The 26,474-nt window shown below is 38.7% G+C and overlaps 1 long non-coding RNA gene across 2 annotated transcripts in view; it reads left to right on the top strand.

Moving 5' to 3' along the window:
* LOC127059600 (uncharacterized) overlaps positions 1-15,132 on the top strand; it is a 36,895-nt gene extending 21,763 nt beyond the window's left edge. The window contains exons 2-3 of one of the 2 annotated variants that reach the window (XR_007777557.1): positions 11,961-12,032; positions 14,359-15,132. This is a non-coding gene — a long non-coding RNA (uncharacterized LOC127059600). Of the gene's footprint in view, positions 1-11,960; positions 12,033-14,343 lie in introns of both variants that reach the window. The other variant, XR_007777558.1, reaches the window with a different exon arrangement.
* The last annotated feature ends 11,342 nt before the right edge of the window (positions 15,133-26,474 follow it).

Below are 26,474 nucleotides of genomic sequence, written 5' to 3'. Positions count from 1 at the left end.
CTTTCTCATCCCTAGCAATGCACAGCTGCCTTTCAGTGGTGCTAATTTAATATGTAGAGTGCTCTGACACCCAACTGTGTGATGCTCTCACTTGAAGGTGCAGCAACTCACTGAACTTGGTGTCTCAAGCCCTTTCCCTCATGCTCACTTCTGACTGCTGGGAAAAAAAAGGGGGAATAAGGCCACAGTATTTTATTTCCTATTTTAAGGAAATTAGGCAAGTAAAGACAACAGCCCATCAGAGTTTGAAGGAGGTCTTTTCAAATATTCCCATGGTTTTTGCAACTTTGTAGACCAAGGCAGACTCAGAAATGTAAGTTAATGATCTGTTAGAAGAAAAGAAGAATAAACATCAACAGTCATAAATCCAATTTTTTTTTCCTACTATTTGAATGTTACTCTTTTGTTAAAAAAAAGGGGCTGCATTTTTCTGGCATTTAGCTGCTGGAAAACATTCTGTAACAGTAATGTTTTTCCACCCAAGTTTTTACGTATTATTTTCTTTTAAAGATTTACATATAATTTAAATTTGACTTTTATAACTTCCTCTGTCCATCCAGCCCTGTTCCTATCAACACTAGAGATGTTGAATCACTTCATAAGGTAAGAGCCATAATTTTCCATTTTGACTTTTCAAGCAGCTCTCTGATGGTTACCTTGATGAAATTATGCAATCTAGGATATTTTTCCAAACCCATGTCTGCATTTTGGATTATCCTTCAGGGCTCCATTGTGCTAAAGTAACCAGTGCTCTCTAACAGCTTTCTGTAACACCTCTGGGGAAATGAAATGGAAATGTCTGAAAAAAATTCCCAGTTCCTTGTCCTATTGCCCCTGCCATGAGACAAGGCTTTGGCAGTGCCTGTCAGAGCAGCCTTCTCTATGGTATCAGACATGTCAGTGTAAAAGCTGCCAAATTTTTGATCCTGTTAGCTATGGGCATTTATATCACCTTGTGGGGCTGTATATTTTTTCAGTGTATCCTTCATCTTAATGGAGTGTGATAGCTTATGAAAGCCAGCTTGACATGCATTACCACACAGATTTTTTTTCCTTTTGTCCACCAATAATATCTTTGTGATGGCAGCAGAAACTGTTTACATAAGAAAAGAATTGGAAAATATTCATGATTTTGTAGGTACTTAGGGCAGTAAGTCCTTTTATTCATTGAAAGCAATAATATCAGGCATGGCCCAGTAAGAGTTCATACTCCTGCCATCCCAGGCTAACAAACTAACAATTCTCTTGTCCTACATAATTAATTCATCTAACTTGTATATGGCACAGGGCTGAAGCTTAGAAACTGAAATGTTCATCAGTGGCCTAAGTACTGAGTGTTTAAATCCCTTTCTGGTAAAACACAGATGAAGAGCTGGCTTTCCCTGTCAATCTAACAGTAAAAGCATTTGTTCTGAATTCAGGAAATACAGTTGCACGAGTTTTAGCATCATCAAATGTGTATCTAACCTACTGGGCCATAAAACATTATTTCAGGTGCTTGCTACTCTTATTTAGTACCCATTGGAACACCAGTCTTGACTACTTCTTTACCATTCCTCTGCACTTTTCTGATGATCTCTTGCTCTGTCTTGTGAGGATTAAATTATTTCATGCACACTGAAATAATTTCAGCAGGGGAACTGCCTCACATACGATCTCCTGAGCCAGGCCACATCAAAACAGGGCTTGTAAAATCTGACAGCCTTGTTACTTGAGGTTGCCAGCATGTTCAGGAGGAGGTGCTGTGCTTGGCTGTTGAGTGTATTTATCCACATTTTTCTGATTTTTTCCCCTTTGCTTTCAAAGACAAGGTACAGGGCCTGGGGTTTATGTTTTATAAAATGGTGGGTCACTATAATTGTAGCAATGGCATGCTGGCACCTTTGTGTCACAGAGGGAAAAACATATTTAAATGGTAGAAAAATATTCAAATAGGTGGGTGGAGAACACCTAATCCAAGTGTTCTTTATCATGGATAAAGGCTCTGTTGCTGTGCTGTTGGGCACACATCAGCAAACCTTGCTGTGGTGGGATGCAAGCAGGCAATGCAGTCTTGCTCTTAGTTGCTTTTGCTTTAGCAATATTCAGGAATGGGGTTTAGGAATTTTTGGAATCCCAGCTTTGAGCTTTGTAGTTTTCTTGGGGTTTTTCCCCCAGAAAGCTGTCAAGGATTTAGACTTTAGCAAACAATAGAAGTGAGCAACAGCCCCACTGAATCAAGAGAGATGAGCCTGCATTTAGGGGAACAATTTCTTGGCTTTGTTATCCTATTCTGTGTAGCAGGGATGTCAAATCAGTGTTTTTAAATTGATTTGTCACAGACCAAGGAACAGAATAAGACTCAGAAGCTGCTACATCAAATCCATCTCCCTCTAACACCTTCCTTAGACATTTTAATTAATATTCCTAAATGCTTAAAGATAAATGAAAGAAATCATGTCCTTTTAAAGTAAATAAATAAATACAGTGTGAGAATTTCCAATTGTCTCCATTAAGAGCAAGCAGATGGCTCATTGTAGTGTTTTATTTTGTTATTTACAGAACAGCTAGCTTGTACTACAGTATCTCTTCATCTCCAGAATCTCCCTTCCAAGATTATGTATAGGCTCTGTCTTACTAGCAATATTTTAATTCATCACTATATATTTAGCAAACTCTTCTTTTATCACTTGATGACAGAAGGGATTTTTTTTCTCTGACATTTATTGCTTTTTAAACTGTATTTCTGGTACAGTGCCAGGCTTCTCCCAAAATATTGCAAATAAATGTGAGTAATACAGATTTGGATTTATGAAGCATAATGGTTGGATGCTTTAACTACGGAGAGGTGCTTAATCATAGTCCACCAATGTGTGGGGAAACTTTTAAAACTTGCTTTCCTGCTTCATTTTACTACAGTCCTTATAGGTTTTAAACTAAGTTGCTTTGAGACTTGAACACAATTACAGTAACCAATCTGACATACACACAATGTGAATAAAACACTCAATTATATACAGCTATTTTAACACTGATACATTCTACACACATAAAATAAAGGCACCTTGAAATAAAACTCTTATCTCCCTCACCTCACTTATCTACTAATTACATATAAACTCACACAATCAAAAAAAGAAAAAGATTCCTGTATGTATATCATTAAGGAATATAAAAGAAAGGCTTGTTATCTTCCTTCATGCTTATCTGTAAGACTCAGTAATGTTCCTATCTGTAAGAGCAAATACTCTCTCTATATGTGTATGTTCATATATATAGTTTATATATACAGATATAGCTCCCTTCAGACACTGAATGAATAATACAGTGGCTGGGGAAATCATTCTGTATTCACACTTTCTGCAATCAGAAATTCTTTAGATTTAAAGCCCCCATTTTCTCCTTTGCAGGCACTGCTTCATGAGACCATGAAATCAATCCTGCCACCCTTTTGGTTAAATTTGGATTCAAAATGAAAAATTGCCTCTCCTCTAATGTCCTTATTCTCTTTCAGTCATTATTTCACAACCTGGATCATTTATTTTTTTATTGTATGGTGGATTAAATGTGCTGGTAACAAACTTTGAAAACATGGTGGCTAAGCAAAAATCACCACCCCTTTGCATCACATTCCTTACAATTTTTTTTTTGCACGATGATACATCGTGTGGTTTACCTTGAAGAACATGGAGGAGCTTTAGTCCTGAAAAGAAAACATGTGTCTGAGGAAAAAAAAAAAAAAAAAAAGAAAGAAAAGGGATAATCAGTAGAAAATTAAGCCCCTGCCCAGAATCCTGTGTGACATTCCTGTCCCCCTCATGATGTAGGGCTAGTTAACCTCTGAGCTCAGGGTGCTGCAGATGAAGGTGAATATTATCAGCTTGGGCTGGGGAGGGTTCTGGTGGAAGGAGTCTGGGAATCTGGATTTCCCCCCCTCCTGCTCCAGGGAGGAATAAAGGACCTCTTGTGCTGCCTGCTGCAGCAGCAGGGGCTGGCATCACCTTTCGTACACTTGGAGGCCACACGTCAGACACCATGCAGGAATGCAGGCAGCAGATCCCTTATCTGCCTTCCTTTCTGATATTTAATGATTTCTCAGTGGATCCAAACATTGCATAAGACTCCCAAGCAGAGGAATGACCCAGATCAGAGAGATACCATGCGGGAACATTTCCCAAGTGCCTGTTTCGTGGGGATGGGAAAGGAAGCAGATGTTTTCCATCACAAACTAATGCTGAAGAGCTACTATTACTCCCTCCCTAACCACAAGCTCTGTGCCATAATCATCTACTCCCTTCTTCTGCTTCTATAGATGTAACAGCAGCATGTAATAATTCAAATTCTGTCTTGTTGACACAGCTTGCTTCAGCAGTACAGAAAGCAAGTTGTTTATTCACCCAGTCTGTGGACACATCAGCTCTTTGCAGAGAGCCTGAGAGGAGTTGCTGCTTTCTTGATGGCAATTGCCTGCTGTCATCCAAGCCTCCCAGAAATCTGTGGCAGTACACTGGAATAGCCACTCACAGTAAATTTCTGTCAGTGTGGCATGATTATTTTTGTTAGACAGGATCACAATTTTCCCCTGAAATATTCCTTGGAATAATCCCTATCAAAAAACAATAATATTTTTTTTTCCTCCTAATTCAGGAAGCTGATCTCAGATAGTGCTTCTTCATTTGCCTTGAGTAATTATGCTGGTATGAATTTGTAGGGCAGTTGTAAGAATTGCTTCAGTTGGGTCTGTGACACTGATGGGCAATGTTCTGTCATACACACCTGGTTTTGTAGATAGTAACAGGTATTCAAATGTATCAACTAACTGAATAAATATGAAGTCAAATGGTTTATATTTGACTTAAAATACAGGCACATGTGCAAGGATATCCCACTGAGAATAGTAAAGGTCAAAAAGAGTGGAAAAAAATGTTAAATGGCATTAATATAACATAACGGGAGTAGCTTACCTGTTGAAATGAAAAAGGTCAGCTGAGGGAGTAAACAATTTATTTTTGGGTATAAACATGGTCAAGATGTCAATTCTGTGAGGGTGAGCACTTTAATATTCCATTTGGACAATTTGGATAATATGATTGCTGTTATATATTTCTTCTCCTAGTGCACAGCTGTAGATGTTCCAAACTGGAAAGCAAAATCCTTAAAACCTCTCCTCTTGCAAGCTCATAGAGACCGGCTACTACAGAATCCTATGGAATCATAGAAGAACCCAGGTTGGGAGGGACCTTGCAAGATCCTCTTGGCCAATCTTTCATAGGAAAGGGAGCCTAGATCAGATTATTGATCCTGCCCAGTCACACCTTGAAGACCTCCAGTGACGGGTAATCCACCACATCCCTAGGGAGGCTTTGGCACCAACTGATAATTCTCACTAAAAAATAAACCAAAACTAAAACAATAAGAAGGGAACCTATTTAAGAACCCTGAAATGTTCCACAATACAAAGCTTTTCCTTTTCAATTTTGTTTGTTTTTTCCTATCAAAGGCTGCATGGACACAGTGTGGCTTAGGCTCTTCTAAAGGTCAGTGAACCAGAGTAGACCCTAAATTCCTAGTCCATGGTGTAGGTAAGTCAGGACAAACCTGAGGCCACTTATACAGGGTATGATCCTATTCCTTCCATGGAGAGAGTTCTGGAAAAGACTGAACTCAGTTTGAAAGTCACTATAAATATGAAGAATGTGAGACAGAGGAATGCCTTGGGACTGTAAACCCATTACAGGAGTGAAGAATCCTCTTCACTACAACTACATTATGTGTCTTGGATACCAATCCTGAAGTACAAGGAAGGAGGATTAGTACTTTTACATTTTTAGAGCAAATCTAAAACCCACATTTCATGAAAACGTGAAGCAAAGGATGCTGAGAAAGGAGGGGGAGTTTTACCATAGATGAAAAGAAAAGAATACATAGGTGCTCCCTGAAGCAAAGCAGATGGGATGAAGAAGGCTATGCCACCAGCTTCCCATGTTCATTTTAAAGGTCAGGTTTAAAAGGCAGGAGTCAGGTGTGGAGGACTTTTTTCCCTCCCAAGACACCCCATCAAGAAGTCTAAGGACACAGCAAGGAAAAGTGATTTTTGGTTTTGTAATATTTTTCCCTGGATTTAACCATTACTTTTTCAGGATAAATCTTCTTTCTAAGTTTCAGCTTTATTCAGGGGTGACAAATCTATACTGTTCTTTTTCTTGGGGTAAAACTCCACTGATGTTTTGCAGGAAACCCTTGCAGGGAAAAATGCTTATGGAGGACAATTCCTTCAAAACTATGAAAGTTTGGGGAACTATGGGACCCAGTGCTGGGACTCAGGATGAATTCTCCCCAGGCACACACACAACCCAGTACCTCCCTTGTAAAAGATAAGAAAGAGGAGGCAGCTTCTAGGCTGAATACTCCCAAATTGCTACAGCTGATCAGTGCAAATTTCCTTTGGTGGGAAGATATGACAAGTGACAAGAGGGACTGGAATGTTGCTTTGTTATTCTGATTTTCCACTGACAAACGCAGATCAGCAGCGTGTGTGAAAGGAGCCTCCGAGTCTATGAAACAGGAGAGAGCTCAATATATGATGTATAGACTTTTTTTTGTGCTTCATGGGGCTGCTGGGATATGAAAATGCCATTTTGGGGAAAGCTAATTGCCTGTTCAGCAACTAAAAGCAAGATACCTTTGTTCAGTGAGTTACAATTCCCTGAAGTACACTGCAGTAGCAAAGCAGTAATTACAATGCAGCATGTCTTAAAAGAGCACATTACACATTTCATGGAGAAAAGGGTAACTTTAGCATTTCTGCTCCCTGGTTAAAGAAAAAGATTTAAAACATCTTGAGCATGATCTTGTATGTTTTGTGAATATAAACTTATCTTCATACCTATTTCTAATGTGAAGACTGTGCTTGAAGCTTACTTGCCCTTTTCAGACTGCTACCAGGCCAGGTTATAAGCCATTTTATGCTGCTGGCAACAGCCCAATAATATAAAACACTTTTTTAATTTTCTTCCTTTACCACTCCCCACTTCCCCCCCTTTTTATGTTTTTTTTTTCTGTCTCCAGCAAAAAGATATTGTCTCACCAGAAGGGAATGACTTGTGGGTAAGGCAGCCAGTATAAATTAAAGTGGGGTCTCTGGCTGAAGAAGCACAATGAATGTTCAGAAAAGGATGGTGAAAAAGAGAAGTGGGAGCAGACAAAGGAAACCAGGCAAAAATTACAAAAGAATATCAGTTTAATATATTTTTAATCTCCAAAACAGAATGAGCATGGTTGCATAATTCTGGAAATCATAAACACCTTAGAGAGTTAAGACCACCTCATAAATGGGAACAAGTAATTTCTTGGGGATTATTTATAAATCAGACTTTAATTAAAATTTTAGCAGAAGATGAACATATGTTTTAATAAATAGTTCATTATTAAATGTTAAATAATTACTTATTGATAACTACAAGCATGCTACAGTTATTTATTAACCACCATTTATTTATTAACCTTTGACAAATGGTACACCTTGCATGCAGAATAAAATTGCTGAAGGAAGCTGGAAAGAAACAAGGTATGAATTAGGATTTTGACAGAAATCAGTAAGGAAGGGAACTTGCGCACTAATTATGTTGTGTTGCATTATAGGTTCCATACTCATTTTCTCATGTCTCCATGGCACATATTTTGTGACTTTTTCATTAAAAAAAACCAACACAAACCCAATAATCGTTTGCCAGATAATACATTATTAGAAGAATAGTAAGGAGAGGGAATAAAGGAGCAAGTTTAATAAATGCTGCAAAACATACTACTGCTCCTGAATGTTTGTGTTGAATTTCATATGATGTATGAGAAGCTGACATGTCCTGTGGGGGCTAGTTCACATTTTTTTAATGAAAGGTTACAGTACCCTGGCCCTATAGTTTATTCAGTTTTGCACTAGAGATGTAAATATTTATTAAGGCTCTGACTCATTACATTTTGTGCAAACCTTGCACTCCAAATCTGTGTGATTCACAGTATACTGAAAATAGAAATAATACCCCTAAATCACACCTGTCTGTGAAGAGAAAGTCTGCCAGTTCTTTCACTCCCAACTCATCACCTTGCAACAGGCTAGGAAAAAAAATCCAGAAAGAAAACTAGCTGCTATTTAGAAATGAATTCACTGGAAAAATGTTCCTTTGTTAAGTGCTTGGCTGGGAATGCTGGGAAAATGCAGAGCTCAAAAAAGTCAACATGTTTCTTAGGTCACCTAGCCCCTTATTTTGAAAAATACCATATTGCTCCCTTTGTTTTACTATTTTATATTTATTTGATTAGGAGTTTCGGAGGCTTGTTTGTTTGCTTGTTTGTTTTGAGAGAGATGAGTTCAAATTATTTTATGGAAGGGAGATGTAAATCGTGGCCTTATTCCTCTTACTGCATCCATCTTTTAAAGAAGTCTGTCTTCCACCTTATTTTGTAATGAGCTTCACCCTGTCATAGTCTAAAAATACTTTGATGAGTCTTTCTCTAAATAAAAATTACAGCCTTTGTAGAGTTCAAGTGGTCTCAAGGTTATACAGTGCTAATCAGTTTTGTGGTTCTTAATTCTATTTTCAAATTTGGCCATGGGAGTCTTTCAATTCACTTTTGTGGCACTTGATTGATTTTGTTATTAACGTTACAAGTCATGGGATCAGATAGCAGTATGTTGAACAGACATGCACCAACACCAGCCTACTGGAACATATATTGATTTGCATCAGTATTTTTAGTCTAGGAAAGCATTTAAATTTTGGGCTTAAAATTACTCTCTGTTTAAAAAGCTGAAAGTATTACAAATATTTATGTGACTGCAATATATAAAAATATATATTTGAATATCTTTATGGTAAATGACATCTATAGATCTGCAATTGCCTTATGCCTCCAGATAAAACTGTAAAGCTGCTGTTCCTGAGTACAAGAAAATCCATCTTGAAACTTTAATTAAAGAATAATCTTTCAATGACAAATTACCAGAGAATGGATATGTCACTCACAGTGTTGGCACGTCATTTCAAAGAACACAACTGAAATCACAGGAGAATAACAGATCTGGGTATTTGTTTGCACTTTACAGACAAGGGGAACATAACTAATATAAAGCAATTTTTTGAGGGTTTCTATATTAAGAGATTAGTCTGAAATTCCTTCACCCTGAAAGAAAAAGCAGCACTAGAGCAAATCTGCACCTTCTGTGACCTCTGTAAGACCTCTACTAAAAAAAGTAATCACTTGATATGTTTAAAACTACTAGTTTGGGTTTTAATAATTGTGCTCATGAAGTCTCCATACTGGATGAAATCCTAGTAGCTTTTTATTTGACTTCCTAGAAACAGTTCTTGCAACCTTATTTCAACTTACCTTTTAAAATAGTGTGAGAAGAGTCATCTGTGAGAATGTGAGGAGTAGGAGCTTTTTTCCCCCAGTTCTGTAAATCAAATAAATTAATCTTTACATCTCCTCCCTGGTCAGCTGCATGTGCATTTCCTTGTATAGAGCCACATGTGGAGTTCCTACGTAAATGAAAGTAAAAGCCCTTTAAAAAAACTAAGTGATTACAATTATTCAATTTCCCACCAAATTCAGAATTTCTTTTGTCCATGAGTTGTTATTTTTATAAGGCCTGTAACAAGATAAATTCAAAGGAGAGGTATATGCCCTCAGTGTGAATAACCCTAATTTTAGCTTCTCCTGCTTAAGAGAAAACACCAGCATAGTAAAAAATCACAGTGAACAATGATTATCAGTTTTTTAATCCTTCCCCACAGAGTATTGTTTCACCTTTATCTCTTCCAGGAGAACCTTGTGAATCAGGTGGAACAATACTTCCATCAGAATCATATGGGAACTTCATATAACCTGAAACAACTTGCTGGCAAGACATAAACCTATTATCCTGGGCTATTTACAGTTCCCTGACCACCTCATACACACATATCCCTTGGCTATAATACTGGATATTTTCTGGTCACCATTTTCTATTTTTAACTTTGTGTTGGGTTGGTTGGCTTTGCTTTTTGATTGCCACATCCAAACTTTTTGCTTATTTTTGACCCCTAAAACATGTCCAGCCTGCTCTACCCTTGCAAGGATGTTAAGTCTGAAATAAAAGCATAGACATTCACATCTGAAGGTCAGAGCTACAATTCTATATTTAGACTCAGCTGGACTACATTTCTTTCAGGAACTACTTTGAAGTCTCAACCAAAGGAATCCATTTAGTCTCTCTCATGTCCTTTAGCACAAATACAGTTGCATTATGTTTCTCCCAAAATCTATTCATGTTTTCTATATGAAGAGGATATTGGAATAAAAAACTGAAATATGATAAATCTGATGAATTTAGCTTTTTTAATTAACAGCAGTATTAATGAGATTGTTGATTAGACTATTCTTGACCAGAAGCTCCTAGTCAAAGTGTTGACTGTCCAGCCACTGCTTACCCAATTTTCCATCATTTTTGGCCTCAAGCCCACAGTGGATTTCTAGTCACACCCTTTCTGTTGGGTCCTTCATGATGCACGTGTGATATTTGTGGGATCAAAAGCACTGTGAAAGTGCAACACTGGGTGTTGTCAGGATTGATTGTATTCTGATGATTGCCTCCCTTTTTAGGTATTTCATTACACATTTCTGTACCTCCTGTACTGCTTCAACTGAATGGTACGTAAGTTTGTGATATTCTGCAAATAGTAATTGCTTCTTCCAGCAGAGGAAACCACAGACATTGTTCAGGAATTATCAGTCCTTCAAACCTCTACTCTTCTAGTGGTGTCCTCACAGTTTTGAAGATCCTTTCCAATCTGTGGCTTTTAATGCAGAGGATGTTTTACCCCTTGCAGCACCTACCATGTTTCCAGCCCCTGAGAGGACAACAGCTTGACTTTCTAAATCTTCTGTGACTGGAAATTGGATAGCTTTTTTGCAAGAACATGCATTTTTGTCCTGTTGATTCTTCTTAATTTCTTTCTTATAGATTTCACTGTCTGATAAGATATAAGTCTTTCCAAACAAGACCCCATGTTTGGAGAGAATAACCACAATAGCCATACCTGAACAATTCTAAATGTACTTTTTGTTCCTGTAAATATTTTATTTACTAAATCCTCTTGAACATTTTTTTTCAGGGTGAGAATTACCTTTCACTTAAATTATTTTAACAGTAGTACCTTTATGTTACACATGGCACTATAAAAGATCTTCTATTACAATCCCATAGTGTTTAAATAATTAATTAATTATATGGGAAAGAGGTTCCTAATGATGACATTATTCCATTGCATGATGAACACAACAGACCACAATTCTAGCAGGCTGGGTAACTATTAACAGCAAGCTTTGCTATGATCACTGGCTTTTATTATCAGGAATTTTAATTTAACTATAAATAATAGGGTCAACACATATATTGAGAAGGATAAAATTGGACTTTTACATGAAAATAAAAAAACTGTGAGTAGTTATATAGCATTTAGTATAAATGTTAAGCAGGATTTGAACTCATAACATTTTGCTTCCAGGACTAAAATACCTTAAGAAGCTATAATTTCCTCTATTAAGGATATAGAAGAACTTCATATGTGTAAATCAATACAAAACAAATAAGAAGTACTGTTGGTCCTTAACTATGCAAAAAAAGGCCTCTATTTTCAGCTAAAAGCATTCTCACAGCTTATGATGAGCGACAGTACATAATAATGATGCCACTTATTTCTTGTAATAACATCAGAAGCACAGACTCAGGAGTGTTCATAGATCTTATGTTACGTGGAGAACAATTTTTAAGTTCACTTATGCATTCACAGATGCTTGTCTTCATGAAAAATGCAGGGGTGAAAAGGAGAGGGACAGAAGTCATGGAAATACCATATTGGGTTTAGTGGCACACACTATCCACCATGAACACCTAGAATACAGATTCACACCTGAGTGCTCTTTGTTGCCTCTCTCTGCAGGACAGACTGACTCAGGCCCTGGGGCTGGCCAGATTTCTTTTGTGAAATGTCTCTCTTGAAGCTGGCACAGTGGTAAGATTATCTTATCTAGTTCTCTCTCTGCAGCCCAAATAGGCTTTTCGCTTGAAAACTGAGGGGATTTCCCTCCTTTATGGGTGTTTTTTTCTCTAGATGGATGATCTGTTTTCTTTTAATGGGAACTATTTCCAAAGAGAGTAATTTCAAACAGGTTACAGAAAAATACTTCCTTTCAAATCTGCCTGATTCCTTCAGGTGAACAACTCTGTGTTTGCCTGTTAAAGTGAACAGTTTTGTAGTCTCAAGTCTGTCTATCTGTTTTTACTCATATGCCCAGTTCCCTTCTGGTTTTGCTTTGTGGATTTTTTTTTTTCAATAAGAAGGTGAAAGACTCAGCATAAAATATGTATCTGGGTTGTTTGAATCTGAGCAGAAGGTTATTTGCACACTACCTGGCTGTCTTCCTGTACTGCTCTTCAACAATTCATTTCTCCACCTAAGATGGTCAGTTAACGGATTTGAGTATTTATGGCATGATTATAAACTGTACAAAAGGCTTACTTTTCCCTCTAGCTTCCATGAAGACTTAAGAAGTTTTGGAAATTCAAACTCTAGATTGCCTAAACTAGACAGATAAAATTAATGCACAGGGGAGTTTTGCTTGTTTGTTTGGGTTTTATGGTGGGGTTTTTGCCACAAGTGGTTTGCCCAAAGTGATGGAGGGAAATGATGTTTGAGTCAGTCAGTATTCAAAGATTGTCTTAAGAAAGATGTCAGAGTTTGAGATGTTGACATCTGGTCATCATTAAGCATTGCTGTTCACACATGATATTTTACTTAGACTGAACCAGGAGGCAGACAGTAATTTATATCCTGAAGACAGTGGGAAAAAGTCTGGTGAAATGTATAAGTGGTCCTGAATAGAACTCTCTAGCAGGTTCAGCTGTGGGGTAAGGTATGTGAGGAGACAGATTTAAAAATGGAAATCACACTTTGGTGATTTTTCTGGCTTAGAATAAGGAGGCTCCACCTCAGCTCATCATATGAGAAGTGGTGTTAAGGTACCTTTCCCACAGAATGTTGGGCTGTATGCAAAGCAATTTTTCAATATCAAGCAATTTTTCAATGCTGAGCTTCTTTGGAGTTTTCTGTTATTTTTACACTTATTTCTATAAAATTTTCTGGGGGAAAAAACTTACAGCATTATTTCATTCAATTTCAGTTGGCAATGTGAAATTTTAGATTAATAGCTGTGAGGCAGTCAGTCAAATATCCCAAAAGTTTGCCCGAGTATTTCCTTAATTTTGCCAAAGATTAAAATGTCATCACTGCCACTGGGGACATTGGGCATGCTCTAAATTATTCTGTGGATTATACATTTAAAAGTTTCAGCAGCTACATATATTTCAAAGATTCATTTCCTGTACTCAGTATTTCAAAACTTTATGAATTTTCTTCCTGAACTTAGGCTAATAACTGATCAAAGACCACTAATTTAACAGACCTCTACTTCAGAAATCCTATTTTAAGCTTTAATTCCTTGTATCAATACCTTCATAGTTTTTCACACCTTTACAGTCTTCAAGAGCTTTCTAAATTTGAACAAAGTTCAGGAAAGTCTCTGATACTGAAGCAGACTTGGGGAGAAGGATTAAACAGTGAGACTGATAAAGTGATCTTGTGGGATCAAAGAAGAGCTGGATGATATTGAAACTGAAAATGTCTCAAAATTCAGGGAAGGGAAGGGAAAGGGAAAGGGAAAGGGAAAGGGAAAGGGAAAGGGAAAGGGAAAGGGAAAGGGAAAGGGAAAGGGAAAGGGAAAGGGAAAGGGAAAGGGAAAGGGAAAGGGAAAGGGAAAGGGAAAGGGAAAGGGAAAGGATCCCACTGTTGTCTTTCAGTATGAAGATATTTATGGAAGAATAACCAGGCAGGAGAGGGAGCAGATTAAGGCATTTTTGTTTTCAGTTCTAAGAAATTTTAGCGCAAGGTGTAGTGTCACCACAAGATTGTTCTCTACCCACCTGTCTTTTTGTGCCTGTGAACACCTGGCATGAAGGGACATCCTTGTATAGAGATTCTTGTGGGCTTTGCTTTACTTCCTTTCCAGAGAAGCAGTTTGTGGCTTTCATCATTTCAGCTAAACACTGAATAAAGCCTTCAAAATTTATCCCCACATCTATTACAGAGGGAAAGCTCTCAAATGCCTCAGTATCTGATCAGTGTACCTATTTCATTGTCTTTACTCATAAGCTGTGTCCTAATTTCATTCATACCTGGGCTTTTGGGGAGAATTATTTGGGGAGAAATATGCTTAATCATATCAAGGCAAAATAGGCATGGAAATGAATTTTGTTTCACTTCTCAGTGTTTTCTCTGTCAGCCTGACAGTTGGATAACATCTTGCTGAGGTTGTGAACATATGGACTGTCCTCCAGCTGTGATACACACACGAAGCAATTCTCTTTGCAGTGATCATCTCTGAGAGCACAGACACTGCAGATGCAGACAGCTACAACAGTTGACCATCACTTGCAGAACAAACCCAAGGAAAAAAGAACTTTCTGGATACTGTGCTGCTGAAAACCTACCACTAAGAACCCCCAAAATACCCAACTTAACAAAGATAACAAACAAACAAACAAACAATGCCAGCTCTGTGAGATTTCTGCAGTGAAGAAAGACTGGGGGTTACTGTGTTTTTGTAAAATAATCAAGATCATTATAGTTAATATTGCCTTCTAACAGGAACAGCAACAACTGGAAAACACCAGACATTGACAAACAGCTCATATGTAAAGAACCAAAGGATATTCATATTACAGACTTTTTTGTTTCTGTGGTACTGGGTAATTTTATTTTCATTTTGAGTTTTTAGCTCATTCACTGTCAAAATTGGCACATTTTCATTAGAAGAAATCAAGACACTTTGAGGCAAAGTGTATGTTAAAAAGACCACCTTAATAGTTCACAGTTGAAATTTTACTTGGAGCATAAGGGTTGCTTCCAAACGTGAAATTATTAATGTGAGCTATTCAAAATAAAAGCAAACTCTGAAAAAAAATATTTTATGTTGGAATTGTGGATTTTTAGACTTGAGTCTTTACTTTGAAATGGTTTTCTTCTAATCTATATTCAAACTCACTACATGACTGTCAGCTCTTCATGTGTCTTCATCCTGTATTTCCATTCCTCATCTAAGCATGAATATTTACAAGGTTAATCTTCAGTACAAAGAACATGCAAAAAATTTTTTTTTCAAGTATCAAGGAAATGTAGATAAGCCATGGTACTCCAGCAAAAACTATTAACTTTCAGCATCCTTAACACTGATTAGCTCTAAGGTAATTGAGATCAGTTAATGCCTCACTGGGACAAGAACCTTATTTTTTTTCAAAGTCTATCACCAAAACTTCTGTCTGCAATGAGAACTCCAGGAACTGAAAGGGATTCCATCTCACCTTCTGCATGCTGCTGAACACATCCCTTATAATTTTAAATGTAAACCTCTCTGGGATAGTCTCATTAAAATAGAGCATTTCATTGGCTGCATAAAGGAGTAACAAAGCTGTTACCCCTTTCTGGTCAATTATATCGATTGCGATCCTGACATTTTCAAATGTATTTCTCCATTTACTCCAATTATACTAAGCAGATTGTTAAGAAGATTGTCTTGGACCTCAAAAGACACGCAGTGAACCAGCTCACTTGTACTTGTGTCAAAGTTAATTAATTTTTCTAAATCTAAAATGACCAGGGATGCATTCTGCTTTCTGTTTTGAATTAAAATCACTTTTTCACCGCTCGGTTATTCTGAGTTTGTATTGATTTTAGGTTCAAAGAGCATTAAATTCAATTCTAAATTTTCTTTTAACCTGTGGAGAACATGGAGACATCAGAAGCTCTGCTTAGAAATTTCCCCAAGGGGCTAATCCAAAGCTTAACAAAACATTTTCAGTAACTTAATTTGACTTGATGTCTTTGAAGAACTTTCTCTTTTATCCATCAGGGTCAATTTTTTGGGAAGGCTTTTATTCAAATGCAAAACATCCCAAACTAAGAGTAATCTTCTTTTAGCTGGAATCATTTGAATATTTGCAAATGCCCCAGAGCAAAAACAAGTGAAAAAAACCCCAAAGTAGGTATTTTAGAGTAATTTTTACTTAAAATAAAATAAATCTGTGGTGGGTTAGCCTTGTCAGACTGCCAAAATCCCACCCAGCTGCTCAGTTACTCACCTCACTCAGAGGGATGAGGGGAAGAAAACAGAAAAAACAAGAATAAGACAGTTCATGTGTTCAGAGAAGGACAAGGACATCAATTTCCTTTGTGGAGAGACACAAACCACGGAATTTATTGCCAATTAAAATAAGTATTTAATTGCTGATGCAGGTACCAGTAAACAAAAATTATATATATACAACTTGAACACACTTCCCCTCCTTTCCCCAGGGTCAGTGTCACATGTTCTCCCCAGACTCCACCACCTGAGCAGTGCAGGCAGGCCAGGGGGTCGCAGTCCAAAACCAGAGGTTTCTCTCTGAGCTTTTCTCCTTCTCACATCTTTCCCCTGCTCCAGCGTGGGCTCTCCAGGGTGGCAGATCCCTTGGGAATGGCCATCTGCATGGGATGAAGAGGTTGCCTTGTCTGGGGCCAGGAAGAACCTTCTCCTCACCTTCTTCCTCCTCCTGCTTCTCCTCTGACCTCACCTACCCTGTTTCTGACCCTTTTTGTTCTCTGTCTCCATTTGCCATTTTCAGCCCCTTCTCCTACAAGTGGTTGCCACATTGGGTCAGTTGGACTTGTCTGGAATCAGCTGTGTTGGACATGGAGCAGCTCCAGCCCATCCTCACAGAGACCCGTCCTTGATACCTGCACCCAGCACAAATTTAAAGGAAATATTTTAATCAAACCTTACCATTAGGCTGGTTCTTCAGGATTTGACTTCCATGGTCTTTTTGCACCTGCAGGTAATTCCAGTGAAGGGCACCTGTAGCTGAAGGGGTGAGGAGGAGCCAGGACAGTCAGCCTTCCAGCTTGCAGGACCATGTCTCTAAGGGAGCAAGGTTAGGGGTCACCCCAATGTGCCATGCATCACACTGTGGCACAGGCTCAGAGTACCCAATCCAGGTCCTTTGCAGGCTCAGAGTGCCCAACCCTGGCATCCCTGGCCCAGGCCAAGCCCAGGCACAGGTCTGGAGCAGGGCTGAGCTGGTCTGAGCAGCTGCATGCCCTAGCAGGACACAGCCATGGATATGGGCATGGATAAGGGCATGGCCCAGGCATGGGATGTCTGTCTGTCCACACCAACTGCTTTGCTGCTGTGCTGCACCTCTGGCCATGCACTGATGTTTCTTTTACTCTTCTGAGAGCAAGAAACATGCCAGTGTTTGATCTGGCATGTTACCTGCCCAGACAATTCTGGCCAGCATGTTACCATGCCTGCTAGCTGGACTGGGTGCAAGGAGCTTGACAGTATCAATCTAAAACCCAGTGAGGCAGAAGCCATGTGACCAAAAAAAGATAAAAACTACGAGCAGGTTTGATGCAGTAATTACCTCTGTGATAGCTCTTTCTAGGGAAGGTGAATTGATGGTGACAACGTAGTGAATTTTGCCTTTCTATCTCTGTTTTCTGAACAAAATTCACCACAGCTGTCAATCAGGTCATTTTCCCCTTGCACTAAATTAGCACCACTTACTTTAACAGTGTCTTTTGAACAATGCTGAAAGGTGAACTATGTTTTAATTCAACCTTGAGAATATTCTGGTGTGTTAAAAGTTCTCATATTTGTGTAATCTTTGTTTCTTAATAAAAGGTGTTGACAATATGAGCTTGCCTTTCTCAACCTGGTCCTGGTCTGAAGACCATAACCTAGAAAGCATAGAAAGCATTTTTTATTCTTTTTATTTTACAATTATAAGTGAATGATATTTTTCCTTTGATCACAGCTACATAGATTTCATTTTCATTTTTGTGTGTAGCTGTAAGATGTTGTCTGCTTCATATAGCACTTTCCATACTTAGATATTTTGTTTTATTAGAACAGCAAATGCCTTTTGAAATGACACTCGTGTGTCTCCTGGACTGTCAATAAAATGCTGTAGGACTGACTGATGCATGGGACCTTGCATAGACCTGTTACCACTACAGGCAGTTTTGCAAAGAAGCTATGGCAACATAAAGTTGAGTATTTCAAAGGTAATTCTCAGAAAAATTAATTTTCTTCTTGAAATAGGAGCTACAAAATATACTGTGCTAAAGCAGGGCGTGCTAGGAAGTGGTCAATGAGTTCAAGGACGATTTTAAAGTCCAGTCCATCATGAAGGTTTAAATATTTTCATGGAAAGAGTGAAAACTTGGATTTTTATTCCTATTCTAAGGACTTATTTTTTCTATTAATATTCATAGTTACTGCTTCAGGCAAAGTCTATGCCCTGTGTTTCATCTTTCAGTGTCCTGCTCCTTTGGCTGAAGACTCATGCTCCCTAAGGAGCAAGGAGAGACTTTTTCAGGGAGAACTGTGCCTACTGTTCTCCTGCCTGTCCCACAGCCCATGAGCTGTGTTGGATACAAAACCAAGAAGGCTTCAAAGTTTCTGTGTCACAAGTGAGGCCCTCTCAGACTTGCCTATAATCCACCCCAAAGGATGCTCTGAAATGTGAATGGGTTCCAGACCCAGCAATGCAACAGAGCTTTCCTAAATCTTTCAGTGTAGAAAGGCACAGCTTTGGGAGAGGGAAAACAGAAAGTAAGCACTTACATTACTAGGTTTGTAAGATCAATAACCTTGAATTTATTTTCTTATTATTTTAAGCACTTCAGGTTGTCTCAGGTCTGTCATTTTTTCCTTCTGCTAACATCAGGTGATCTGGTCTCATGAAATAATCTGAACCTTTGTGATGAGGTTTGCACACTGTATGTTTAATTAAGTTCTCAAGTTTTCTGTGTCTGCCACATTCTTCCAGAGCCATCCACATGCATAGATGATGGGTTTTATAAACCTAAGAGTGATTCAAAACCTGAGATTCCCTTGTCTTCATGCACAGATGCAGACACCCGTGTCTCACTGGAGCTCTGTGGTGAGCCCAGGCAGAATTGAGCAGTAACACTGTGCTTCCTCCAGGTTCACATCTGGATCCTGCTCAGCAGGCCACAAACTGAATCACTTAGGGCTTGAAATGGTGATGGTGTCATCACCACCCACTAGTGAAGGATAAAAAAGACACCCATAGCTCAAAAATGGCCTGCAAGTTGCTCCACGTGGCCACTGCCCTCTGTGAGCCAGGAAGAAGAGCAGGTGCAGCTCCTGTGCTGAGCTCCAGATGCACCCACAGGCAGGACCCACGCTGGGTGCAGCTGGGAAGCAGAAGCATCTGCTGGCACAAGGACAAGCAAAGCAGAGAGTGGCTGATGGAAAAGAGGGGAGAGGCAGCTTGCTACCATGGTGCAGGGACAGGTGTTTGAAGGTGTGCAGGGGGAAGGGAGGATTAGCTGTTTGCCCCGCTCTCAGAATCTCTGCTGGTCAGAGTGACCCCAGATGCATTAGAAACTCTCTTTTCCCAGCCTGGCAGTCAAAGGAGGAGTCAGAACTCTTTAACTCTCTGTCTCAAGGTTGTTTGTTGTTTCTTATCTATAGAATTCTTTCTCCTGGCCCACTGAGGTCTGTCTGGCAGGCTGGGTTGAGGCACACTGCCCATCCTTGGGGCGGTGTTAGCTTTTTCTACTAAAAACTTCGTGTACACTATTTACAATAACTTCCCAATATCTGTCACCTGTGCTAGACAGTGAGCTTCTACTCTAAACCAATCTAAAAGTGCCAACATCACCCAGAAAATGGAGGCTAGGAAGAAGAAGATAAAAGGACAAGCCATACCCAAATTCCTCCATCTTGGGACCACAAGCCCCCATTCTAAAAACCCCAAAAATCTATTTGTCACCCTGTGATGAATTCACTATCATTCTACTTAAACTTTCATGCCTTGTAAATCCTCTTATAAGGTTGGTAATTTTTTCCAAGGGTCAAGATCAAAGTGCCAAGATCTCTGAGCCCCCTGGGCAGGGGCTCGAGCCCTCCAGGGCAGCCAGAGGGATGTCCTGGGTTCCAACACCCCACATGAGCAGGTAGGGGTCTGTGTTCCTGTGAACAGGATCAGGCATCCTTGTGGGAATGAAGGGGAGGAAAGGCCCTGGCAGGGAGGTGAGGCAGGGGCTGCTCTGCAGGCAGCAGGAGGAAGGAGTCCCATGGGCTCACTTGGCACAGCTGCAGGCTGGACCACCCTGGCCCTGTAAACTGCTGGTGCTCTGAACTGCACCACCTCCATCCTCAAGGGTCTGAGCTCTTCATTAAACCTCAGCTTAACCACCCTGGCCTCATCTGAGCTTCTCATAACTGCTTGGAGACAGGCTTGTGTGATTAAGAAAATTTGGTGGAGTCTCAGAGGTATCAAATAAACCTGAAAGTACTTTAAATTTGTAACCTAAGAAGGCTCTTCTTTGTGGTCTGGTGGTTAGAAAAAATAATGTAAAAAGAATTTTTTTTTTCCTTTGTGAACAGTCAGATTTCATTCCACACCACTTTACCCACCATTTAATGAAACTTTTCATCAGACATACAAATTGGATAATGTCAGGCCTCCCTTTAAAAACTGAAATAAATGACTGAGCCTTTGCTAGTGAGCAAACCTATTCAATCAGCTTCTGTGGAGAAGCACTTTTCAACATTAGGAACTGGATACCTCCCATTAACATGACTTAATGCAGCTGTGAAATGCTGCCAAACTTATGTAATACAATTATTATGTGGCAGCATCGTGTAAAATAAACCAGGGCTGCCACTGTAAGCTCTCATTTGTAACAATTCTTGCTTTAAAAGCTGATGAAGAACATCAGGCGATTCTGTGGTAAAAGGTAGATCTGGGAAAGCTCAAAGAGTCCCATGAGGATAAATAAAAAATTGCAGTACAAGACATCTTATCAAATTTACAGCCTGTAGCACTTCTGTGTTGGTTCTTGCTTTCCTAGAGAAAAATGGCAAAACATTCTTTTTCTCTGGAATTAAAGATGAATTCTCAATGTCTGCATGTCAGAAATCAGGCTGCAGAAACTGATTGTAGTGCCTTGATGACTATTCTGGTTAAAAAATGTACAAAAGCTTGTTGTCTTAAATAAGATAAACTTTCTATTGGTGTAATCCTCTGTGCAAGGAGGAAAAAACCAGAGATGCTGTTTTTTAAATTATGGTGGGTTTTTTCATACAAAAGTCAGGAGTCCAGAGACTGCATGTGTAAACACATGATTCAGAACAAACTCACCTGATTATGACCTTAAACAAAGCTATGTGAAGCCAGCCAGGACTTTAGAAATTATGTTTTAGACTACTGAATTGTGTTAATCCACAGGATCTTTACAATGCAGGTCATTCCAAAGGCACTGACTAAGCTATGCAATGCTAAAATTTAAAGATATTAATTTATTTCCCACACATTAAAGTAATAACAAAAGATATACTCCTTCCCTACCTGTTAGCTCATTTAAAGTTTCATGCTTTGTGGCCATACTTTGGAAGCATTGCTTAGGGCAGCCCCCTGGAAATTAATCTCAATCTGCAACTGAGTGGAGTTTAAGCAGCTTTGTTCCTCCTTTCATCATTTTCTAAGGCTTTCCTTGTAGACCTTGTGTCTACATTCACTTAACTAGCAATGTCACTTGAAAAGACAGATGAAATAATAAATAAGTTCATTTGGTATTGTTTTTCTGGCCAAGGCACAACATTTATGTTTTCTTTTTTTTTTTTTTTTTTTTTTTGCTTTCTTTCCTTTCTTTGGAAGGAAAGAAACAAAACTAAAAGCTTCTTTTTTTTCTTCCTTTTTATTCTTACTAATAACATTGGTATCCAGAGAATGTATCATTTAATTCTGTGATTTTATCACTCATTATTAAGGTATTTAGAGCATTCCTCTTGCAAGACAGCATTTTCTATCACTGAAACCTTTCACTCCTTTTCTGGAGAAGTTCTTCACAGAACACTGTTATCACTACCCTCGTGTATGAAGAGCTAGAGATGTGAGGAACACTCACCTTGTGCTGAACTGTCACATCCTGAAACTTAATATTTTACTCCTTTCCACCCCCTCTGTAGGATGAGCAGGATCACTTTGCTGTTAAACCTTGCGAATTCTTACATGACCCACTTAATTTTCAGGACACAATACAGGGATCTTCAGGAGTCAAAACCTGGGTAGCTCCTTTGTTAGGGCCAGATTGTTTCTGGAGCACCACTACATTCTCCTTAAAAAGACCACACAACTTTTAGGTGGGAGGCAAAGGTGCTGGCTGTGGAGTTCTTCCTGCAGCCAGTTTGTCAAAAAAGGCTCTTTGTGCGGTGTGATTGAGCAGATGTGATCTCATGGTTTGCTGCCAGGTCCTTTTCCACCACCCCCTGAGGCTGTAGAGTCCTGCCAGTCAACTTTTGCCATTTACAGACCACTGTGTGAGTCACTTCACTCACTAAATAACTGGAACGGGATGCAGAGTGATTTCTGCTGCAAAACTGAGCTCCAGCAAGGAATGAGGCACAGCAACCTGGGCAGGGACAGGGATTTTTTAGTGGATAGGTGAAAGAAAAAAACTGGAGTTGAAGCAAGCTCACATCAGTGTGGGAACTTTCAAAATTGTTTGTGAAAGAATTTAAGTGCTAATTTTCTCCTTAATCTACTAAAAAAAAAAAATCTCAGCATCCCCCTCTCCCCCCTAAATAACTCCAAAAAACACCTCAAAATAAATAAATAAAAACAAATAAAAATACCCAAAAACGAGCACAATAAAAGAAGACAAGAATACCCACAATGAGGAATTTGAGCTTTAATTATCTGTAAGGACTCTTGAAGCACAAAGTCTGTTATGTGTTTAGACAGAACTAAAATATGATGCATAAAAAGGGAGGATTACCATGGAATTATATTTGCTGTTTCATCACCATCACCTGGCTGCACTTATTTTCCCATTTGAAGTCCACAGTGTATGAGTTCTGTAAAGGTCAATTATAAGATCATTTCTCTATTTTAATTATCTTTGGTTTACATATTTGCATTTTTGTGGAATTTTACTATAATTATTTCCTGCAATCTGGCAACTTCTCACCACCCCAGCTGCACAGTTACTGAAGAGTCAAACTTGACAGGAAACCTGGCAGTTAATTTTGTCTATAGGGTGTCCTAAGTTGCCATAGAAATGGGGAGAGTTCTGGCCCTTAATATTTCACTGAAAATCCCAGGATGATGATATGAGCACAAGGAACTGTGTTGTTCCAATGATCCCTAAAAACTGGAATGCTCCCATGGGCCAAGAGCAGCCAGGTGCATCTTAGAATTTGTCAGGAAACACTGGTAGAAGGTGTTGACTCACAAGTTTTGATGGCTTCAGTTTCTGGTATTTGTAAGAGTGTTGAAAAATCAGCTGGCCTTCAGACATGAGGCTTCTCCAGGCATAGAGGAAATACAGATAAATCTCAGGAGAAACAAATTTTAGAAACCCTTGCTGGTTTAATAAACCCTTGCTGGAAATAAAGGAATTTAGAAACCCTTACTGGAATAAACCTCTGAAATTCTGAACTATGGAAGTTTGTTTAGAAGATACAGTAACTGATACTCCTTTTTTAGAATACTTTTTCATTACTTTCCGAATTTTAATTCACAAAATACATTCCTGGTCATACACATTGCACTGTGCATGTGCTCATAAAAGTAAAATAGTGGGGGCTACATTGCATACATATGCTACTGTTGAAGGAAAATCAAAATTGTAACTGAATACTGAGAATTTGGACCCTCAGAACAACTTTGTCACAGAGTTTTGAAAAAAGACTTTTATGTAGTCTGCATATATTCTACTTACTGACTGTTCAGAGGTAAATTTGGTTACAGAAAATATATCAGCTTAAGTATTTCTTATTGATAAGGGAAAATCTATGGTATTTATAAGGTCATATTTGATTTAAATTTTGTTTTAGCAAACAATATGGGAATTGCCTCAGTTTTCAAACTGCTCTCCAAGGTGACAAGTTGGGGGCATTCTTTACCCTTACAATCTCTTGGTTCACAGCCGTGGACACCACTTAATTAAAAAAAAACTTAGATTAATGACAGACCATACCGTGGGCCAAGCTACACCTGCTTGGTGTAAATGTCTCCATTTGCTCTCAGGCTGTTTGATTATCTTAGTGAACATTAGAAAATACTCCTGACTTCTCCCATTTGCCTGTCTAGCACTACTTAAATGGTGACCTTAAAACACACTTAGTACTTGGGAGACCTCCTAGACTCAACCTTGACAAACTTTATGTGGAAGTACAAGTTTGGTGTAATGGTCACGCACAGGCAAATACAAATAATTGACAGAAATCTATAGGCCAAGCAATGTTTCTTCATGCAAGTCTTCCAGCACAAAGTACACACTTTGAAATCAATATTTTTGTTATGAATTTACTGCTTGTTCCATGGCTAGACTGATGGAAAAATTTAGGATTGGGATTTCAGTGGGTTTATATGTTGGATCACTTGCCATGCAATAAAGTTTAGGCACCTCTTCTGAAGCAATTAGAATAAAAAATCAGAACAGCTGATTCAAGCCTCTAAATATAGAAAACTAAATCTTGTCTGTAAATTCTCTAATTAATTATATTGAGAAGGAAGCATTGGAGTAACTACAAAAAGAATGGCATCTACAATTCTTTAAATAACTGCAGAAAGAATGTTATCCACAATTAATTCTTTGAAGCCCTTTTGTAATACAGATTTTTTTTTATTGTTAGGATAATTTAAGAGAATAAAATAGATATTTATCAATTCAACAAAAGGAATATCAGACTTGATACCTCATCCTTTTGTAATACATATGAAATTGCTTCTGCAAATGTTTTCATACAATAATATCAGAAACCAAATTAAGAAAAATTGAATTCTAGATCAATATAAATTGCATTTGCAAGATATGATTTAACAGATTAGAAAAGCAGTTAAAACACTGTTGCAGAACAATGATAAATCCAGGAGCACAAAACCCAGTCTCCATTAAATGAGGAATTGCTACATGACAAAGATAAAGATTTGGAAGTTAAAATCCTTCATCAATAACTGAACAGGCCTTGGACCTGTCAATGTTTGGATAGAAGAGCCCTAAGAAAAGCCCATTTGCTGCAGGAAATTTAAGTCACTGACCCTCTGAGACACCACTAGAACAAAGTCACACTGCTGGGTTAGGGAGGATGCCATGGAGCTGTGATTTGTCAGCATTCACAGACGTTATTGAAAATACTATTGATTTGTGTGCTGGGTTTATTTTTTCTTCAGCAGCCAAGTGTGTTAATTCTGGTTTCCTACATTATTTCAAACAGCTGGATACATTGAAGGCTATATAAAATAAAATATATGACTCATTTTTTGCTAAAATATTGACTTTTTTCTGCCTTATTTCAAAATTGTTATTGTCAAGTCAATTCAAGTTAGGCAAACTGATCTTATCACTCCTTGAAGAAAATTTTTTATTACATTTTCTGCACAAAGAAAAACAAAGTTGTTCTAAAGCCTTTTTTTTTTTTTTAATAAAAAGAAAATAATTATTTTAAAAACTCTAGCATTCTTGTATTTTGGAATTAGAAGCTAGATAGAAAGATAGAGTGGCTTTCATCAGAGATTTGCCTTACCTGTAAAAGTCTACTCAAACTTGATACCTCTTTGGGAAATCACTGTGCATAGTTGTTAAATGTTTTAACAGTGCCATATTCCCAAAAGTTACCATCTCCACTGGCAGTGCTCCTGCTGGGGACAAGAATGACTTTGGATTGTTCTCTAAAACACTTCAGTCATACCTGGTGCAGCCAATGTCTGAAATCTGAGTCTGTCCTGGTGGACATCCTGGTAAGGACTCAAGGAAACCTCCCAGATCCAAGGGCAGGGAAGGCTAAGTCTAGCAGTAGGATGAGAGGAAGGATCCCAGGGTGAAACAGGGAGAGACAGTGATGGCATTGGCAGTCCTGTGTGGAAATGCTGTGATTTAAAGGCAGCAATGGGAGAGGAGTGTGGGCCTGCAAGGCTGCTGCTGATGGGACAAAGCCTGAGCCTGAGCACAGTGAGATGTGATAAAGATCCCAAAGGGAAAGTCTGGGACTGGAGGCTACAAAGAGCATGGGGAAGGGGAGAGTGAAAGAGAAAGTGAATGAGAAAGCAGAGATGGAAAGTGCCTTATGAAACAAGCTTATTGTGTGACCTCGAGGTCAGGAAAGCTCCACACACTGAATCAGTTCCTGCAGCTTTAATGAACTCGGTACTGGAGGGGGGACCATAAGCACCAAATCTAATCTTAGCCTCTTTGTTTCAGAGCCTGGCATTCTAATCCCATTGGGAGATCTGCACCATCACTTACACAGATCTGCCTTTCTTCCCCTAAGACCTCCTCTCAGAGGCTGACCTAGCTCTTCCCTGGCCTTGGATGATTCATCCT

This window comes from Serinus canaria, chromosome 1 (assembly GCF_022539315.1).
Source record: "Serinus canaria isolate serCan28SL12 chromosome 1, serCan2020, whole genome shotgun sequence".
Classification (NCBI taxonomy): Eukaryota; Metazoa; Chordata; class Aves; order Passeriformes; family Fringillidae; genus Serinus; species Serinus canaria.
Note: the sequence above shows the minus strand (reverse complement) of the source record. Positions and strands in the feature narration are given on the sequence as shown.